Source organism: Dama dama, chromosome 25 (assembly GCF_033118175.1).
Source record: "Dama dama isolate Ldn47 chromosome 25, ASM3311817v1, whole genome shotgun sequence".
Taxonomy (NCBI): Eukaryota; Metazoa; Chordata; class Mammalia; order Artiodactyla; family Cervidae; genus Dama; species Dama dama.
In genome coordinates this window covers 73,949,141-73,970,713 of record NC_083705.1, presented here as the reverse complement: position 1 = coordinate 73,970,713, position 21,573 = coordinate 73,949,141, and positions in this window count along the sequence as shown.

Sequence of the window (21,573 nt, the reverse complement as noted above, 5' to 3'; positions counted from 1 at the left end):
CTGTATTCATTTTGTTCTTTCATTACACACGAAAACATCCCGTGGACGAACGAATTTCCCAACGACACACAAACACGACCCAGGGGAGATGCCCCAGTCGCCTGGGACGAGCGATTTTATCCCAGGACTTGGCTCTTCCCACACCGGGCTCTTCCCGCCTGCTTCCCTGGAAGGCGCAGGGAGGGCTGGTCCTCAGCCACCACCCAGGACATCCCGGGGGGCTGGGGGAGCCTTACACGGGGATTTGGGGATGTTTTCACCTTGTGTTTTCAGCTGTGAGGAGACTTCACTGCCGCCTCGCAGGTTGAACAAGTGGTCAGGGAAGATTGAGGACTGCACATAAATTGTCGGACTTGAAAGCCGCATTTCAAGTCGTATTACGTTTTTCCTTTCAAGTCCGCAGAGACTTTTCTTCCTCAGGTTCTTCCTCAGGCTTGCATCTTTGCCCTCCAGCTGCCGAGAGACTCCAAGTGTAACTGGAACGCCCTTGATTTGGAGAGAAAGGAGGGTTGGGGAGCTCTCTTGGTGGGCATTGATATCACTGTCAATTTGCAGGAAGTTGTCCAGATCTTGGAGGGGGTAGGGGATGGAGTGAATCTCTTTGCTTGCATCCTACCGCTGTCCTGCCTGCATCTTTGGTAGAACTGCAACAGTAGTGTCTCCGGAACTGCAGAGAGAAAGTCCTGAAAGGGTGGACCCTCTATGTCTTGGGTGGATTCAAGTAGAAGCAGACCCTGTTGCTGGGAAAGACTGAAGGCGGGAGGAGAAGGGGGCAGCCGAGGAAGAGATGGTTGGATGGCATCACTGACTCCATGGACGTGAGTTTGAGTAAGCTCTGCGAGATAGTGAGGATAGGGGAGCCTGGTGCAGCAGTCCATGGGCTCTCAAGGAGTCAGACCAAGGACTTAGCAACTAAACAACAAAACAAGTATGTCAGTATGAGGGCTTCTGGGAGCCAAAGTTTCAAGTAAAACACTGAAATGAGAGTCTGTGCAGAAATGTTTCCCTGGCAAATTCTGAGAGCCAAATTCACATTTCTTGTTAAAACAGAAAAACATATGAGTTCCAATTTTTAAAGACTTTACTTTTGGGGGTTGGACAAGGGAAAGAGGTTCAGTTTAGAAGATGTATTGGTCATTCGCTAATATTCTGAGAACGCCTCTCTAAAAAGAAAGAAAAATCCGAGGAAAAAAACAATTAAAAAGACATTTATCTGCTTCATGGTTTTGCAGGTAAAACATTATTTTTATGTATGTGAGGATGACATTCTACTCTGACCAGTGTAAATTTAGTTTGCAAGTCTGAAATGCAAAAGTAACCTTAAGATAACATCTTTATACATAAAGTCTAAGTCATCAGGAAAAATACACCATGAAGCTGGCATTCTGCACTCATTAAAATGTTTACATATACAGCTTGAGCATGCAGATTAAGCCATGTTTAATTAAAACACTGTATAAAATTTCTTTGCAAACGTGCCTCTGGATTGTACATATATGTATTTATCTCTGTTTAGTACTTGGTATTATCATATTTTTTCTTATTTCATTAAATGCAGTCTGGGACAAAACTTTACAATACAGAGGGAAGATGTTACTGCGGCATGAGCTTTGGGAGAGGGTGTAAATCCCCAGTAATATATTGCTTGAGTCACACACTTGACATAATTTAACATGGACCACGTTCTCCTGGCGTGTAAGTTAATACCTGGGCGTAAGGTCACACGTGTGCACACTCTGTAAAACAGATCACGGAACAGTAAACACGCTCTGCACCGTTCCCTGTTGTCAGTCCTCACGATTAATACAGATGGCCCAGCCATGTCAGTCAGGGGCCGCCCTCATCCATCATGGCACTGAGTGCAGCCCATGCCAGGCCTCAGGGCTGCTGTCTTCCCAGCGGAGCAGGAGAACCTTGGGGAGATGGGGCAAAGGAAGTGGTTCCCTGGTATTTACCCTCACCTTGAGTCAGGAGATAAAGTTCAGAGCTGTGGATACACTTGCAGTTTCCCAAAATTCTTTACTAACTGGAGAGAGGGGGGTTCAAACTCAATAAACTACTCATTGGCTTAAAAAGAGCAGTTTGCATTATTTCACAGAGGATACCACCCTTATGGCACATAGCAAAGAGGAAGTAAAGAGCCTCCTGATGAAGGTGGAAGAGGAGAGTGAAAAAGCTGGCTTAAAACTCAACGTTCAAAAAACTAAGATCTTAGCATTCCATGTCATCACTTCATAGCATATGGATGGGGAAAAATGGAAACAGCAGCAGATTTTATTTCCTTGAGCTACAAAATCACTGCAGGTGGTAACTGCAGCCGTGAAGTTAAAAGACCCTCTTGATCCTTGGAAGAAAAGCTATGACCAACCTAGAGAGTGTATTAAAAAGCAGAGACATTACTTTGTCAACAAAGGTCTCTATATACAAAGCTATGGTTTTTTCAGTAGTCATGTATGAATGTGAGAATTGGACCATAAAGAAGGCTGAGCACTGAAGAACTGATGCTTTTGAACTGTGGTGTTGGAGAAGACTCTTGAGAGTCTCTTCGCCTGCAAGGAGATCCAACCAGTCCATCCTAAAGGAGATCAGTCCTGAATATTCATTGGAAGGACTGATGCTGAAGCTGAAGCTCCGATACTTTGGTCACCTGATGCAAAAAGCTGATTACTTGGAAAAGACCCTTAAGCTGGGAAAGATTGAAGGTAGGAGGAGAAGGGGACGACAGAGGATGAGATGGTTGGATGGCATCACTGACTTGATGGACATGAGTTTGAGCAAGCTCTGGGAGATGATGAAGGATAGGGAAGCCTGACATGCTACAGTCCAAGGGGTCACAAAGAGTTGAACATAGCTGAATAACTGAACAACATGACATGATTTTTCCAGCAACCATGTACAGATGTGAGACTTGGGGCATAAAGAAGACTGTATGTCAAAGGATTGATGCTTTCACGTTGTGGTGCTGGAGAGCAACTGAACAACCAAGGACAGGTTATGGATTAAGAGTTCGTTCTTTGAGCAACTGAAACATTTTTTTTTTTTTTTAATTTTTCGTCCACAAATAATTTTACACATATCAAATGTAGACTAACTTGAATTAATACACAAGATGCTCTGATGATATAGAAGTGAATGAATGGATGGGCTTGACAGATTGAAACCAGCTTTTACCTTCACTCTCCTCTGCACCTGATGATGCTGAGCAGGACCCTGTGGGGCTCCAGGGATGGACAGCTCCTCATGCCCCATTCCTCCTGGGCAGGGCTGCAGCTTCTATGACCTTCTCTGAGTTCCAAAGGGCAGAACAGTTGCTAATCAAACAGGAGCCACAAAGAAACCACCTGCACATGTATGCTAAGTCACTTCAGTCATGTCCAACTCTGAAACCCCATGGACTGTAGCCCAGCAGGCTCCTCTGTCCATGGGATTCTCCAGGCAAGAATACTGGAGTGAGTTGCCATGCCCTCCTCCAGGGGATCTTCATAACCCAGGGAGCAAACCCGCATATCTTACATCTCCTGCACTGGCTGGTGGGTTCTTTACCACTAGAAAGAGTCTCATCAAGATAAGGAGACTGGACCACCTGAGACCCTGCACATACCCTAAGCTTGTCAGAAGCCCCACCCTTTTGAAACTGCAGAAAAGAGAAGAATGCAAGGCTGTTCTTGCGTTGATCCACATCACTTACCATTTCCTGACTGTGTAATCTCTCCCTACTCACCAGGTGGGGGGATCACAGTCCTTGAGGCACTAGCCTACTGTTTCCACTTTGCCTGGCAGAGTAACAATGCCACTCTTTCCTTCTCCTCTGTGACTCCGTCTCCATATATCTATTTGGCATTGGTGCACAGAGAGCCGAGATTCTGGCAACACTGATACAAAAGGTATAAACTCCAGAAGGCAGGAGACAAAGTCAACCAAACACTGGGGAGGAAGCAGATAAATGCTGGTCCATCACTGCTGCTGAATGACCAGCCACCACAAGTAGTGAGGAACAGCCACAACCATTTCGTTGTGCTCCCAGATTCTCTTTGCTTGTCTTTGCTCCATGATGTCAGGACCCTGAGCCAGCAAGTTCTGAAAGCTCAGGGTGATGGGATGCTGGAGGCTGACTCCGCGAATCCCCTCATCCCATGTGTTGTGGTGGACTCTGGGACCTCTGGTGGGCGGGCAGCTGGACCTCCTATATGCGGCCTTTCCTGTGTTGTCTGAGCTTCCTCCCATACAGTGGTTTCAGGGTAATCAGACCTCTTACCTGGCAGGTCTGGGCTCCGTAGGTGAGTTCCTCTGTCAACAAGGCTAAAATCTCACCTGCTTTTTTTAATCTAGATTTAGAACTCCTATAGCATCACTTCTGCTATGCTGTCTTAGTGTGATGTCATGCATAGGTTCAGATTCAAGGGGTAAAGCCCACCAGGTAATGGGGGAATGACCAGGTTCTAGGAGGGCCTGTGGAATGAGAGATATTATTGTAGTCACCCTTGAAGAATGTTTGTTGTTGTTCAGTCACCAAGTCATGTCTCACTCTTTGCAACCCCATGAACTGCCATACGCCAGGTTTCCCTGTCCGTCACCATCTCCTCGAGTTTGTCCGAGTTAATTTCCACTGAATTGGTGATGCCATCCAACCACCTCATCCTCTGTCTCTCTCTTCTCCTCTGCCTTCGACCTTTCCAGCATCAGGGTCTTTTCTAATGAGTCAGCTGTTCGCATCAGGTGGCCAAAGTATTCCAGCCTCAGCTTCAACATCAATCCTTCTTGTGAATGTTCAGAGTTGATTTCCTTTAGGATTGACTACTTCGATCACCTTTCTGTCCAAGGGACTCTCAAGAGTCTTCTCCAGCACTACAGCTCAAAAACATCAATTCTCCACTGCTCTGCCTTCTTTATTGTCCAGCTCTCACATCCGTACATGCCTACTGGGAAAACCATAGCTTTGACTAGACAGAACTTTGTGGGCAAAATTATGTCTTTCCTAGTGGAAGAATGGTGGGATTTCTAAGTAAGGTGGGAAACAACTCAAACTAGAGAATTCTCAAGCTTGTGAATTACAGTTGGTTAGACATGGAAGTGGAGAAGGCAATGGCATCCCACTCCAGTACTCTTGCCTGGAAAATCCCATGGATGGAGGAGCCTGGTAGGCTGCAGTCCAAGGGGTTGCTAAGAGTAGGACATGACTGAGCTACTTCACATTCACTTCTCACTTTCACACATTGGAGAAGGAAATGGCAACCCACTCCAGTGTTCTTGCCTTGTGAATCCCAGGGACGGGGGAGCCTGGTGGGCTGCTGTCTATGGGATCACACAGAGTCAGACATGACTGAAGTGACTTAGCAGCAGCAGACATGGAAGATGTAGAAATTGATTTGGCTTTTGCATTTGTATCTTCCTTGAAGAATACAGTCTGGCAAAAATGGTCAGGGATAAAGCTCACCAGAGAGAGTTGGAGCATGACTGCTCAGAGTAAGGAGAGAAATCTGATAGGATACTGGCTGATTCTTGCTTCAAAGGCTGGTAGATGCAGGAACTAGGTACAGCTGAAGGCAGATAGCAGAGAGTCCTAAAAACAAACCCATCTTTATAAGGAGCATCCAGGCCCCAAGATTCCTGTCCATCCCTGCACAGTCAAGGACTGCCTTCTCTGATCAGGCCGATCAGAGGAGGGGCTGACACTGCTTACGGTTCTCTAGGCAACAGGAGGTCAGTACCTGTACCAACGGTACCCAAATTGGAGACTAACAGAAGTTTGCAACACCAACTGCGAAGATCTAAAACCAGTCAATCCTAAAGGAAATCAACCCTGAATATTCTTCAGAAGGACTGATGCTGAAGCTGAAGCTCCAATCCTTTGGCCACCTGATGTGAAGAGCTGACCCATTAGAAAAGACCCCAACATTGGGAAAGACTGAGGGCAGGAGTAGAAGGGGGCAACAGAGGATGAGATGGCTAGATAACGTCACCAACTCAATCGACATAAATTTGAGCAAACTCCGGAATATAGTGAAGAGCAGGGATCCTGGCATGCTGCAGTCTATAGGGTCACAAAGAGTCAGACCTGACAGTGACTGAACAACAACAAAAAGACTATATATATATATATATATATATATATATAGAGAGAGAGAGAGAGAGAGAGAGAGAGAGATTATATCCTGTACAATCAAATGTATTAAGCCAGGTATAAAAATATTGCCACTTTTGAAGAAGGGATTTCCTTACACGGGCAGTAAATAATTTTATTTCAAAGGAGAAACAGCTGATTCCTCGATAGGAAGTGAAAGTGAAAGTACCAGTTGCTCTGTCCTGTCTGACTCTTTGCGACCCCATGGCTGCAGCCAACAAGGCTCCTCTGCCCATGGAATTCTCCAGGCAAGATACTGGAGTGGGTTGCCATTCCCTTCTCCAGGGGATCTTCTCAACACAGGGATTGAACCCTGGTCTCCTGCATGACAGACGGATTCTTTACCATTTAAGACACCAGGGAACCCCGTATGCACCTGGATATGCACACATACATATATACATATATATATACACATTTAGATACATATATGTATGCATACACTTTTTCCTTCACTTAAGATTATTCTTTCACTTTCTTAATGAATCCAGATTTAAAGACAAATAGTCCAGAGGGATGATACACTTATAGTTTCTTAAAGTCTGCTCTAAAAGCCCCAGTGGTGTTCAGGTCAGCCTGACAAATACAGAAAAGGAACCCAAGAAACTTAAGGCTGGTGTGTCCAAGTTCACATAATTCCTAAGTGTAAAACTGAGGTTTACCTAGAATCTTCCTAAGAGAATCTGGATTCACCATCTTGTGCAGACTGCCTGGATATCTGTGGCATAGACACATGTGGATAAATCCTAGAAGGATTTATTGTCTTTCAGTCAATTCAACGATAGACAAGTTATGGTACTGACCTGGAGAAGGGCATGACAACCTATCCCACTATTCTTGACTGGAAATTCCAAGGACAGAGGGACCTGGTGGGCTACAGTTCATGAGTCAAAAAGTGTCAGACACGACTGAGCAACTAACACGCGCGCACACACACACACGGTACTGACCAGCAGAGTTATCTTATTTTTAAATTGTTTCTGATGGAGACAGAGAGAGATGGAGGCTTGCTGATTTGAGAGCTTTTTTTTTCATTGTTATCCATTCAAGATTGCTTATTTGTGTATCATTTAAATTAAACTTTGATCAAATTTAGAGAAAGACAACAGCCCAATTATCCATCAAAACCATTAAATGAAGAGCTATAATTGCTAGTTTTTCCAACAGTCGTGTACGGATGTGAGAGTTGGACCATAAAAAAGACTGGGAGCCAAATAATTGATGCTTTTGAACTGTGGTGCTGGAGAAGACTTTTGAGACTCCCTTGGACTGCAAGGAGATCCAACCAGCCAATCTTAAAGGAAATCAACCCTGAATATTCATTGGAAGGACTGATGCTGAAGCTGAAACTCCAATACTTTGGCCACCTGATGCGAAGAGCCGACCCATTGAAAAAGACCCTGATGCTGGGAAAGACTGAGGGCAGGAGGAGAAGGGGATGACAGAGAATGAGATGGTTGGATGGCATCACTGACTCAATGAGCATGAGTTTGAGCAAACTCTGGGAGATGGTGAAGGACAGGGAAGCCTGGTGTGCTGCAGTCTATGGCATCACAAGGAATTGGACAGGACTGAGCAACTGAACAAAATAATTGTTAGAAGCAGCCCACACAGACTGTAATCTACCTGACTGCATAAGCTCTTCAGAAATTCTGTCTTCCTGCCTTTAGGGTCTTAAGGAATTTTTGAGTTACCGTCAGTAAAGGTTATTCAAAAGACCCTGAGTCTTGGTAGTGTTTAGGGTGGGGGTTGTTTGTCTTTAGGATCTGTGAAGCTTCCCACTCAATAGGGATTCAGTTTCAAAAGGCTTCCATTTAATTTCAAAATGATTTCAGTTATTTCCCCATCAGAGAATGAACTCAGAGCAGGGGGCAAGGGATCTCGGGAAGGAGGGTGGGCTGGGGCGGGGGTCTGATTTTCCAGTTTGCCCTGCTCCATCCACGCTGCCTCTTCCAGAGGATGCTGCCTTCCATGTACAGCCCTCTGCAGGTCTCCCTGCCTGCATCCCTGGGGACCACCCCCTCCAACTGGGATGTGCGATCTGGGAGAGAAGGGCCTGAGGGTGGGGGACCACCTTCTACTCTGGGTTTCACTCCCACTCAGTGTTTCCCAGTTAATAACCTGTGTGTCCTGTGGAGCCCCCAGGAGATGCAATCTGCAAGGCTTGGACTCCAAGAGAGAGGGCAGGGCCAAGAGGAGAAGGGGCAGGGCTGCAGTTGGCGCCCTGTGGACTCCTGGAGACTGCTCATGAAGCCACTGTCCAGGAGGCGGAGCTGAAAACCGGGGAGCGGGTGATGAGAGCCTGTGTGAGTCTCAGCTAAATCCCACCCGCAGTTTAGAGCTCATCACCACTGCCAACACTCTTCTGTCTTCAGTCAGATCGAGTGGGAAGTTTTAATTGCAAATACGAGACTAATAGAATTCCCAGACACATACCCCTTCCACTCCCTTGAGACTACAGGTCCTTGCAGACAGACCCTGGGCTAGAAGACAGCCTATCCTGCTCAGTAGACACACAAAGAATAGACCCACAGGGTAAAGTCAGAAGCAGTGAAAGTTGCATTTAAGTTTTTGGTCCAATTACATCTTTATCGAGTAGCAGAGGCCTAAGATTTTTGTTTTATTTTGCTTTTTTAAACTGAGAATCTTCAAGAAAACAGAGAAAAAAACGAATGTATCTGTTCACTTAAAGAAGTGTGCAATGTGAGACTTGCAAGTTAAGTTTTATTAGGGGTAAAATGAGGACTGCGACCTGGGAGACAGCACCTCAGAGAGCTCTCAGAGAGTGTTCCAAAGAAGCAGCAGGGAAAAGTCAGTATAAATGTGATTTTGGTGAAGAAGGGGCACATGCAATCAAGCACATGGTTTTTCTAGAACATTTCTTCTAGTCTTGCGAAGCTTTCTGCTAGTCATGGGGAGCAGTCATCATTGTGAAGCATTTTAGAGCTTTTCTCCATCTGATCTGAGATATTAGAATTGGGCTCATAAAATCAGCTCCTAAAAATAAGTAACTGAAGACCTGTCCTGCCAGTTTTTCACGATCCCAGGGCGCCTCATTCCTGATCTCTGGCCCGAACTCCTCCCAGGAGGGGCTGAAGGTCAGCGGCTGCGGCAGCACACGGCTTAATCCTGGCAGAGGGAGACGGCAAGTGCCAGTCTGTAGCTGACCTGTCCTTTCCCTGCGGCTCTCAGCTGTCCTGTCTCTGGCCACAAAGAACCCCTTCCTGCCTCTCCTGCCTTGTTCTGATACAGCTCCAAGAGTCCAGAAGGCCTCCCTGCTTGGACACAGACCATGTCCCAGCCTTACCTTTTCAATCAGTTTCCCCACAGCTGGAATCAGCCGCTGTTCTGAGACTCCTTACCGGTGACACTGAGGGTGGCTTGGTCACAACCAGCTGAGCAGTAAGTCTGCTTGCTGCCGCCTGGCTGGTGGGAGGTCTAGGTCTTTCCCATGAAAAGAACCAGAAGATATGAAATTAAATAATAATAGTAATAAAATCATGAGAAAATTTTCAATTCAAATGTTATATTACAGGACTTAACTTTTGATCTTATAATTCTATTCCTTTTCTCTTTACTAAGGATTAATATGCTTCTATGGCATTAATAGAGCTTCCCTGGTGGCCCAGAGGATGAAGAATCCACCTGCAATGCAAGAGACCAGGTTCAATCCCTGGGTCAGGAAGATCCCCTGGAGAAGGGAATGGCAACCCACTCCAGTATTCTGGCCTGGGAAATCCCACGGACAGAGGAGCCTGGTGGGCTATAGTCCTTGGAGTCACAAAGAGTTGGACACAACTGAGTGACTAACACACACAGTATTAATATCATGACATATTTATTCCATAGCACACATGCTCACATGGCTTCAAATTTTTCAGGAAATATCAATATTGATACAAAGAATAACACCCTGGATTGAAGTCTGTATTTTTTACACACTTCCATTTGTCCTTAGGAAACACACTAGCTAGAGGACTCTCAAAGTATTGTCTCTGAAAATCAGTACATTGATTTGTCAGCCTTAGAGCACTTGAAATGATTCTTTGCTCTGTGTGGGTATGTAACCAACTTGTCATACAGTGAGGGTCATTAATTTCTTTTGTATCTAATTATAAAATACTTGGAATATTACATTTTATGAGGTGATTATTGTCTAATTCTTAGTAGGATGCATTTGGTTTCCTTTAATTTAATAATGCGCGTTAATGTTTCCTTTCAAGGTTGTAAATTTGAAAACTTCACAAATTAATTTTATTAAACCTTCTAGATTTATGTATTTATTAAAACCTGTTATTCACAATAACAACCATTTAAAGGACCTTTTCAGAATAAATACTTGACTTTAGTATTTCCAATTAAAGAAAATGACAAGTATTAGAAAAAATAATGCCAGGCTTCCTTGGTGGCTCAGCAGTCAAGAATCCACCTGCTACTATAGGAGACATGGGTTCGATCCCTGATCTGGGAAGATCCCACATGCCGTGGAGCAGCTAAGCCCGTGTGTCAAACTGCCGAGCCCACATACCACGGTTACCGAGCCTGAGTACTCTAGAGCCCGTTCTCCACAACAAGAGAGGCCACTGCAACGAGAAGCCCATGAACCACAGCTCCAGAGCACCTCTCATTTTCCGAAACTAGAGAAAAGTCTGTGCTGCAACAAAGACCTAGCACAGTCAGATAATAATAATATTAAAAATAATGATAAATGAAGACTTCTAAAAATTAAAAAAAAATAATGCCAGGCAAAATTTACAGTCCCAAGAAAATGCAATTAAGTATCATCAGTACATTTTTCATAGACAAATCATCCTCCTTAGATTTAGAGGAAAGGTCCAGGACTGGCTAAACTGGAAGCCTCTAGTGACTCACTGGGATTTCCGTTTTTGATCTTAAGTTTATCCAACTGCCCACATATCATTTTCAGTGCAGCGCGCGCGTGCGCGTGCGCGCGCGCGCGCGCGCGCGCGCGTGTGTGTGTGTGTGTGTGTGTGTGTGTGTGTGTGTGTGTGTGTGTATTCTGAGCTCTTTCCATTAATTTTACCAAATTGTACTCAGTCTTCAGATCCAGCACCTCTTTAGGCTGAGTTGCTCAGTCTGGGTTCCCAACCGTTCATGAAGTCTCAAACCATTTCCTGAACATCTGGATCCACAAACCACTCACACAGGAGACTGTAGGAAGGCTCATTCTTTAGGGATAACAGTGTGTGTTCTGATTGCTTCTCAAGTGAATGTCAAATGTCCCTTGATTATTTGGAGATTTGGGAACCAACAGTTCTTTTCAAATAACCAGAAACTGGGACATGTCCACTTTAGTAATGTACAGCATCTGATTCTTGTTCGAATTCCACCAGTATTTTTAGTCATCTTTACTCTGTGTGGATAACTATAGCATCGCCCCAGATTGCTCTAATGTTCAGAGTTCTACATGGTGTCACTTGTTTGGCCTGGAGCCTCCTGAATTGGAAATAAGGCGCATGGCTTCAGGACCACGGCCTCCTTCCGATGTGTCTGGCCTGTTGTAGAATTCAGCAGCTAGCATTTTCCCCCTTCCTTCCCCATCACTCCAAACTGTATCAGTGGTTACTGAGGGCCCGTAACTGTATTTCCAACAAAGATTACACAGATATTTCTGTCCAGCTTCATGTCCTGCAGGGTTGTTCTGTGGTCTTCCGATCAGTAAAAATGTAATAACATTTTCACATAGTCAATATTTAATTCTGTAAATGCAACTGGTGTAATCTAGGTTATTAACCACACGGTGATTTATGACACAGGGCAGACAGCGGTGGGGGCAAGAGCTGTGGGACGGTCCTCTGGTGACAATAAAAAGGTTATAAATTTCATAGCTCTGCCTGAGAAATGTATTTATATCCTGTATTAAGAATAGCTTTTTATAAATTTTAATGACCCATGTTATTAATGGTGTTGTCATCATCACTGCCTATATGAGACTACAGTCCTTGTTTTTTTTTTTTCCTTCCTCTTCTTTTCCATCAGCTGAAGGTCTTGTGAAAAAGAAAGAAAGAAAAAAAAAAAAAAAAACTCTTATTAGCAATTTGCCAAAAAGATCTTTAAGAGTTATAAGCCTATCATTGTTTGCCCGGACGGCACAGTCTGTGAGAGGTAGTTCGCATAAAGTTTTATGACCAAGGCCCAGGTTGGGCTAATTGGATACAGCACAATCGGTTCTCTATCATGTTTACAAAAGCCAAGTCAACATGCAGAAATAAAACCAGGGCCATATCAAGAAGAGAGGCTTGTGTACGGAAACTGTTCTGCATCGCAGTCCGCCGGGCCGCTCGGGGACGGCGCGGTCCCGCCGGCACACGCATGCGCGCGACCTGCGCTCGGCCGCTCGCAGCGAAGCCGCCGCCGCGCCGAGGCGCCTTGCGACCTCGGGCCGCGATGCGTGCAGAGGGCAGAGAGCAGAATTCAGACATAGTCCCTGCGGGCCGAGGTGTTCTCAGCGGGTGGGTTTGGCCGTGCTTCTCATGTTCAGACATCATTTTTCAAATTTAAAAACCAGATGTTCAGAACGTGATCCTGAAGCATCCAAAACAGGTTTTGGCAATGGGCCCCCAAAACGTTTCCCTCTGGGCCAGGTAAGGCAGTTGAGAATGGGCTTCGCCCAGTAACCCGTTTTTGGTGTCGATCCGCTCCATCATTTTTCCTTCAAAGATGATGTTGCCGGAGGAAATACGATGGATAAAGCCTGAGATCTACGACCACCGAGCCCCGAGCTCTGCAACAAGAGAAAAGCCCACACGCCTCAACTAGAGAAAGCAAGCCCATGCCCAGCGAAGGAGAACCAGCACAGCCAAACATTCACAGCTGATTAATCGTACAAAGGAAGTGTGATGGAGAAATGGAGAAGGAAATGTCCACCCGCTCCAGTGTTCCTGCCTGGCGGGCTGCAGTCTATGGGGCCGCAAAGAGCCAGGCGTGACTGTAAGCAACTTGGAAGGAGAAAGGGGATATAGGACAAAACCAACACACAAGAAAGGGAAAAGCTGTGTCATGGGCAATGTCTTGGGTCACTTATCTTTACACAATATACTAATTTATTGTGGTGTAACTTTACTGTGGTCAGATTTTCAGGGGGGCAAACTCTTTTAGTGATTAATCTTTTTACTGCTAAATAGTTTCTTTATATAGATAACGCACAGAAAGTTTCTGAAATCGTTATTTTGTGCTTAGTCTCAGTTTTGAACTGGAAAATAATGACTACATGCCTTTTATCAGAAGGTACAGATTAGAGATACTAAGGAAGACTTCTTTTTAAGACTTTATTCCCTTCGAGAAATCTTAGTTTTAGATCCTTTTTCTTTCTGCTTAATATCTTTGGCACCTAAAAGAGTGTCTCCTATGATGAGTCATGAAAGTGATGTATTAGAATTGATCCTCTATTTGGGGGCCCTTTTTCTCTTCTGCTCATGGCTAAAGTTGAAGTTGAGATAACGCAGGTGAGAATCTGGGCTCATTGAAAACACTAAGGGTTCTTTTCATTATCTTCTTCCTCTGTCTCATCTTTTGTGGTCCCTCTCCCCATCCCCTACCCCCTTTTCTTCCTCTTTTTACACACATGGGAAACCCAGAGGCATGTTTGGCTTGCTGGGGGATGTGTGACTGAAGGACCCTCTGAACCCCCAAGTTCCCTCTTCTCTCCTCTGCTCCACCTGCGGGCTTGAGGCAGACTGGCTCCTATTTTCCTTCCCTCGTTCTTCTCGCCCACACCATAGCACGTCCCCACAACAGCCCCTTTGGCAGGACTCCTTTTCTTTCTCTCCCATCTGGACTCCACAGGTAGCCAGGTCTTGGATGCAGACTGTCCACCCCAAAACAGCTTTTTTATCTATGCATGCATGCTAAGTCATTCAGTCATGTCCGGCTCTTTGCGACCCTATGGACTGTAGCCCGCCAGGCTCCTCTGTCCATGGGATTCTCCAGCAAGAATACAGGAGTGAATTGCCATGCCCTCCTCCAGGGGATCTCCCCAACCTGGGGATTGAACCCATGCCTCTTACATCTCCTGCATTGGCAGGCAGATTCTTTACCATTAGCACTGCCTGGGAAGCCCTTAAATTGAAAGTTCTGTTCTCTCTTATTATCTCATTTGCTTGTCTTTGTCCAAAATATATGAAAGAGATTGAAAAATAACATAGTATTATCAGTATGTTCTGACTCTTTGTGACCCCATGGAGTATCCAGTTCATGGAATTCTCCAGGCCAGAATACTGGAGTGGGTAGCCTTTCCCTTCTCCAGCAGATCTTCCAGACCCAGGAATTGAACCAGGGTCTCCTGCATTGCAGGCAGATTGTTTACCAACTGAGCTATAAGGAAGCCCCTATGACTCCCAACTATTTAACAACAAAAAGCCAACAATTAAAGAATAAGGTTATGATTCTATTCCACAGAAATAGACAAGAAAACAATAACTTCACATCATATATATGTATATAGTTTATTATTTTAAAGCATTTATTTCAGCTCAAGTTTTTCTTATTCATTTTTTTCTGATTATCCTGATATATATATATATACACACACACACACACACACATATACATACATATCTATGGAAAAATGATGAGACTATAGGAGACTTATTTCCTTAAAGTGTTTAGGTTGAATATAATTGGCAGGGACAATCTGCTTACTGGTCTAAAAATAGGAGAATTCAAATTTCAGGGTGAATGAAGACTCTTTTGAAGACCTAAAATCACTATGAAATGCAGTCTTTTTTTTAACACTATTTATTTTTTTGGCTGTGTCAGTTCTTAGTTACAGCATGCAGGAGCTCTTAGTTGCAGCCTTTAAACTCTTCTTAGTTGTGGCATATGGGGTCTACTTTTCTGACCAGGGATTGAACCCGGGACCCCTGCATTGGGAGCAGAGTCTTAGCCACTGTCCACCAGAGAAGTCCCTGAAGTGCGGTCTTGACATGAGTTGGGAAGGAACCATCATTTCAGTGTTAGAGATCAGGAAGCTGTGTGTTACAGTTGAAAAGCTATGATTTTGGGAAGAGGTCTGGGCTCAAGAGTCAGTCTTTAGATTCTAGCTGTGTGGCCTTGAGTCAGTTATATAAACTGCTTTGAGCTTAGATCATTTCATAAGTAATGTAGAGAATTCTTATCAAATCCTTCTCCATAGGATTCAATAACTTGAACTAAACATCTACATCTAGTTGGGAAGCATGCATACAGTAGGTGCTCAGAGATATGTTAGTCTCTTTCCTCCAGCAAAACATGAACACGCTCCAATTATGGCTTATGATACAGAGATTCCGTTATCTTACACCCCACCTGGAGCATGCCCAGGTCAACAGAAGGATGACCATACAGGAAATGGGATACGGCCCCACCTTTGATAAGAGAGCAAGCGTGCAGAGTTTCATGAGAATCTCACCTTTCTCCATGGTTCACTGAGTCTGAGGTTAAGAGCCATGTCTGAGTGGCATACATATGATAGTATAGGGACTAGAAATGCTATTTCTTACGTTCCTGTTGTACTGTAAGAAATCACATAGAATGACCCCATTATGTCTCTAAAAGCTCTAATGCTCTGTGGGAATACAACAGACGCCCACCCTGTAAGAAGCAGAGACAGCGCCTTCCTTCCATCTCTGTCCGGTGCCCTGGGGACCACCGTTCTTTACATGGTGGCCCTCCACACACTGAGGGGCAGAGACAATGCAGACCTGTGAGCAGAAAATGTTAAATGCTGGGCTTTAGTATGGAAATTTGGGGGCTTCACTGATGTCAACAGGAACAAATGTGAACCCCACTGCCTGCCCTGAAGGGATCACACAGCAAGGAGAGGTGGCAGGTATTGTCCACAGACATGAGGACAACTCTGGAACCAGATGCTGAGTCTGGTTCATACTGCCCAGCATTGGACAGGAGCAACAGGTACAAAGACAGAGAAAATGAGATCACTTTCATCATCTAAATGGCTTTCTGGTGTCAACTTGGACACAGAGTGTATTTTGATTAGGAAGATTATGAAGACAGTAGGAAGTGATCTTTTCTATCTTTAGACGGAGAAGTTATCAAGTAGTTTAGTAGATTACAGAGTAATTACAATCTCAGAATGGAAAATAAATTCAATGGGACTTTACACAACTGTCACATATTTTTTTAAGAATTAAGTGACTTGTTAGTTTGTAAATCCCGATCTTTGTTTACTTTGAAAGTGAAAGTCGCTCAGTCATGTCCGACTCTTGGCGATCCCATGGACCACACAGTCCATTGAATTCTCCAGGCCAGAATGGAGTGGGTAGCCTTTCCCTTCTCCAGCGGATCTTCCCACCCCAGGAATTGAAGCGAGGTCTCCTGCATTGAAGGCAGATTCTTCACCAACTGAACTATCAGGGAAGCCTCTTATTGACAAACATGGATTTAAATATTTAAGTATGCAAGAAGCTATAGCCTTCAACATCTCCAGATATTTCAATATGACTTCCATCCACTGTAGAAAAAACCATTGCTAGTCAGGTAGCTCTTTATCTGCTGCAAGTGTTCTGGGATATTCCATTAAAAGTCCCTGAGCTGACCTTAGCTCATAGACAGGGAGGAGTTCACAGCAGAGCCCTGTGGGGAAGACTGGATCGTGACCTTCAAATGAAAGGATGATAAAATTTCTTCATAGGGGAGAAACATAGTGTCTCAAACACTCTTTTGTTTTCTAGTACCTATGGTCCAATATCCATTCCCAAAGAAGAAAATGGCACATCACCAGCTGAGCAGAGATGCATCTGTGTGCTTGGGCATTTTCTGCCCGCCTTGTGTTTTAACTGGGTTCTAGGTTCTTGGTGGAAAGTAAAAAAGTTCTCTTCCTCCTCTATCACCCCTGGGGAATGTCTGTTTAATAATTTACCTGTTTAGTAAAGCATTTCACCTTAGCAATTCAAAGTAAATTCCTACTCAAGGTCATCAATTCCACTTTGTAATTAAGGAAAACATTGCTTCAGCAAGGTCAGTAGATAAAAGTGTTGTTGGAGCCACATTTCTCTGACAACCTGCAGGACCAGGTTACAAGATGGTAACCTATACTCCACATGCAACTTGCTTCCCTGTACCTATTAGGTGCTCTATAAACATTTGCTGACTTGATTTTCCCTCCTCATAAATATATATTCATGGCTAGAATAATTTATATGAACTAATATGAGCATAGGATTCAGTTTGGAAAGGAAATGCAGAGAAAAATGAAAATAAACAGGAAGTAGACAGATCTTAGGCAGGGATGTTAAAGTCACAGTAAGCAGTAATCTGTCATCCTCATCTTTGCTGTGATATTTCTCTGCAGGTCAGGAAGGACACACATAAAGAATTATTATTAGCCTTCCATCCAGTTCCAGATTCTGAACAAAATAGTCAAGACTTGGAATCTAGGCACTGTGCCAACACTACTGGGTGAGTTTCAAGTTTCGTATGAAAACTGCACACAGAGAAAGGCAGCAAATAACTCAATGCCTGTCTTAAAATCGGCCCTCAGCTGCTCAATCTGGAGTTCTGATAAGTGTCTCCGATACACTCAGGTGAGAGGAGAATTCACCTATCACCTCAGTAACTCTCTCTGCAAAGCTGGGCCTTGCATGTGAGCTAAATGTGAATTAGCTATCCTGAGCTGCATTCTAGGGAGGGTTAGTCCTCAGTCTTGAATCTACACACAAGAGGCCATTGGCTAACACAGAAAGACCACACTTCACAGGTGACTATGGCAGGGAGGATGTGGTTTCACTCATCAAGATCATGCTTTAAGTATTAAATGTCTGAAATGGCCCTGGTGCCTCAGTTGGTAAAGAATCTGCCTCCAATGTGGGAGACCTGGGTTTGATCCCTGGGTTGGGAAGATCCCCTGGAGAAAGTCATGGCAACCCACTCCAGTATCCTTTCCTGGGGAACCCCTGAGGACAGAGGAGCCTGGGGGTATCAAAGAGTCAGAAACGACTGAGAAACTTTCACTTTGGAAATTAGGGTCATGTTAATCAGCATAATTAGGGTTTCCCTAGTGGATCAGTGGTTAAGAATCCACTTGCCAATGCAGGAGATGAGGGTTCAATCCCTGTGTCAGGAAGATTCCCTGGCGAAGTAAATGGCAACCTAATTTAGTATTCTTGCCTGAAAAATCCCATGGACAGAAGAGCTTGGTAGGCTACAGTCTGTGGGGTCACAGAGTCGGACAAGACTTAGTGACTAAACAACTGTTCGGCATAATTAATCTTTGTAGTGGGGTCTCATTACCATCACCTCTGTTGAAAAACTATCACTAACTACATCTCCTGGTCTCACCATCCCCAGACTACTCAATATTTCTCAGTCTTCCCTCTGGCAGTCTCTCATAGGTTGTCAGCAATGACTTTCTTTCCGTAACATGGTCTCGCCCATCTCTGGTCACCTTCTGTTTCCACTTTGCATATCCAGTAGCCTGGCCAATTTTCTGAACCACTCCACTGAACTCTGCACAAACACTGTCATAGAAATGCAGGGCACATAGAGGAATGTCTGTGTCAAGGATGAGCTGATAAAATTAGCCTTATTCAAGGCTGCGGGAACTTGAAATATTTGGGGGACCTGCTCCACTCTTGTATGAACATGGAATGAGAATCCTGTAGCTTGGATCTTTAGAGATGGTTGCTGTGTCCTAAAGCTTGAGTCCTAAAAAGACTTATGCCCAGCCAATGGGGCAATTGTTTATTCCTTTGTAACAATTCTTAAAGCAATAGAAAGTTGCTTCCAGGACAGACTTTCACCAACTAGGAAATTTACTGTGAGTAAAGCTTCACTGGAGAAGACCCTGATGCTGGAAGGGATTGGGAGCAGGAGGAGAAGGGGACGACAGAGGATGAGATGGCTGGATGGCATCACTGACTCAATGGACATGAGTTTGAGTAAACTCCAGGAGTTGGTGATGGACAGGGAGGCCTGATGTGCTGCGGTTCATGGGGTCACAGAGAGTCGGACACAACTGAGCGACTGAACTGAACTGAAACCTTTTCTGGCGCTTTCAGTCCATTGGTTGATTTCATCCTCATCACAGTTCTATGTGTCAGGGGCCACTTTCCTCCCAGTTACCAGTGAGGAAACCTAGGAGAACAGCTAGTGAGGAACAGAGGTAGTTTGGACTCAGGCTCTCTAACTCTAGGTAAGGTTAAGTCAGATTTCATTTATCAACATAAGAGAACCATCACCAGAAAGGATGTATGACCTCTTGACATGGGAGGTGTTGGATGCTAGTTATTTTGAATATAGTGGACAGGGTTGCACATTATAACTCCAGGTTTGCTTCCATTCACCTTTAGGTGTTTAACCAGCCCAAGGAGCATTGGGCTTCCCAGGTGGCATGTGTTGTAAAGAACCCACCTGCCAATGCAGGAGACATAAGAGATGTGGATTCAGTCCCTGGGTTGGGAAGATCCTCTGGAGGACATGGCAACCCACTCCAGTATTCTTGCCTGGAGAATCCCACGGGCAGAGAAGCCTGGTGGGCTATAGTCCATGTGAATGCACAGAGTTGGACATGACTGAAGCAACTTAGCTCACTCATGAGGAGCATTAAATTAACAAGTGGCAGTAAACTGCAAAAATGGCTTGAAGTAGATATGATCTAACTCCATTTTGGTTGTTTATTTAATTCATTTTAGAACAGATTGAATGGAGAAAAGAAAAACAGAAATATTGTTCTGAAAATGGATGTGCTATTTGCTATTAGAGTGTCCCATGCAGGCTAAATGCAGGTCGGTAACAGAGGCCTTTCTAAGGAGAGAGAAGAAACAAAATAAGACAGAGGAGGTGGAAGCATGCAAAGTCTACTCAGCTACAAAGCCTGGATGAAGAAAGGCAATCTTAGGCAAAGATTCTTCTCTGGTTTGTTCCTTCCAGGTGTTTTCAAGGGTAACTCACACCTTAAATATGCCCCTTCTAATCCCTTGCCTCTAACAACTTCTTGCTGCTCCATTAAACCCATTAGAGTTGCAGTGGCTCAGACAGTGAAGACTCTGCCTGCAATGCAGGAGATGCCAGTTCAGTCCCTGATTTCAAATGATCTTCTGGAGAGGGGAATGGCACAACCCACTCCAATATCCTTGCCTGGGAAATCTCATGTACAGAGGAGCCTGGCAGGTCTTTAGGGTCCCAAAGAGTTGGACACAATTGAGTGACTAACACACTTTCACAGTTACAGAATCCAACCTGACTTTTGTCTTTCGAGTGGCTAGCCACAATTTTGACACTTTTAAAAGCAAATAGGCAATTCGCTCAGTCACTTGGATTTTAGTAAAAATAATAATTATAATAATAATAATAATGGAGGCCTGCAGCAGAGGGGTTCCTAGTGAAGGCTTTCCAAGCACTAAGTTGGTCCAGTGGTCTGTGATGCTTAGAGGAGGAGGGAGGTGAAAACACAGTGTAAAATTTCTTATTTCAATGAACTCAGTCACCCTAGGAAGACCTGGTCTGAGATGGGTGCAACGTGTCAACTTAAAAAATAGTCACAACCTAAAACTTGAGATTTACGTTTTATTTAATGGAAATTTTTAAGACTTTATCCCGGGAGACAGTATCTCAAATGGCCCTGAGAGAATTGCTCTGAGGAGGGTGGGGTGGGAGAGTCAGGTTTGAGAAGTTTGCAACAAAGGGCAGGTAGTCTGAGCATGAAAAGTATTTTTGTGAATTAAATAAAACCAGATACCCCAAGTTAAGGAATTTATCACTTTTCTATGTATGGAAAGACGCAAGAGTCTGGGCTCACTGAAATCATCCCCTTCATATGCACCTCAGCTATCTGGGGCCATCACCCTGCATTTTTCACATCCTCCTGAGTTCCTCAGAGCTCACCATAGAGAGTGGCTGCCGCTGAAGGCGGGCAGATCGAGGCATTTGTCTCCTTCCCAAGTGCCCTTAGGGCTCAGGAATTCACATTTGGAGCTGGAATTGCTGATGACTGTGGCATCCTTGTTTACTGACATGGCAGGAAGCACTCCATTTCTCAGAAGCATGTGCTTTCCAGAAGTGGCCAATTTAAAATGAGGTCACCCATTCTGCATTTCATTCATCAGTTTTCAGAGAAGCTTAAATCAGGCTGCAAAAGTCACACTTTTTATTTAATTAAGCAATTGTTTTCTGATTAGCAAGGCCCTTACAATGTCAGAACTCTCCTTTGGTGGAATGAGCTGGATGATTTTAACCAGTTTTCAGTCTTGATATTATTCTTAATTCCTCTATCAAACTTGGACTGCTAAACAGGTGAGTTACAATGATGCTAATGAGGAGCAGAGCAACTCCTGTTTATGAGACTGATCCGGGGTGGCTGGGTTCTGGTTTGAATCCTGCTCTTTTCAAATGGCTCCTTTGAATTCCAATGAACAGAAGCCACGGCTCAGGTTTCCTCCTAAGGCAGTCCTGAGGCGTACTCTCAGAAATCCACAGTACAGAGAGTCAGCAGTGGG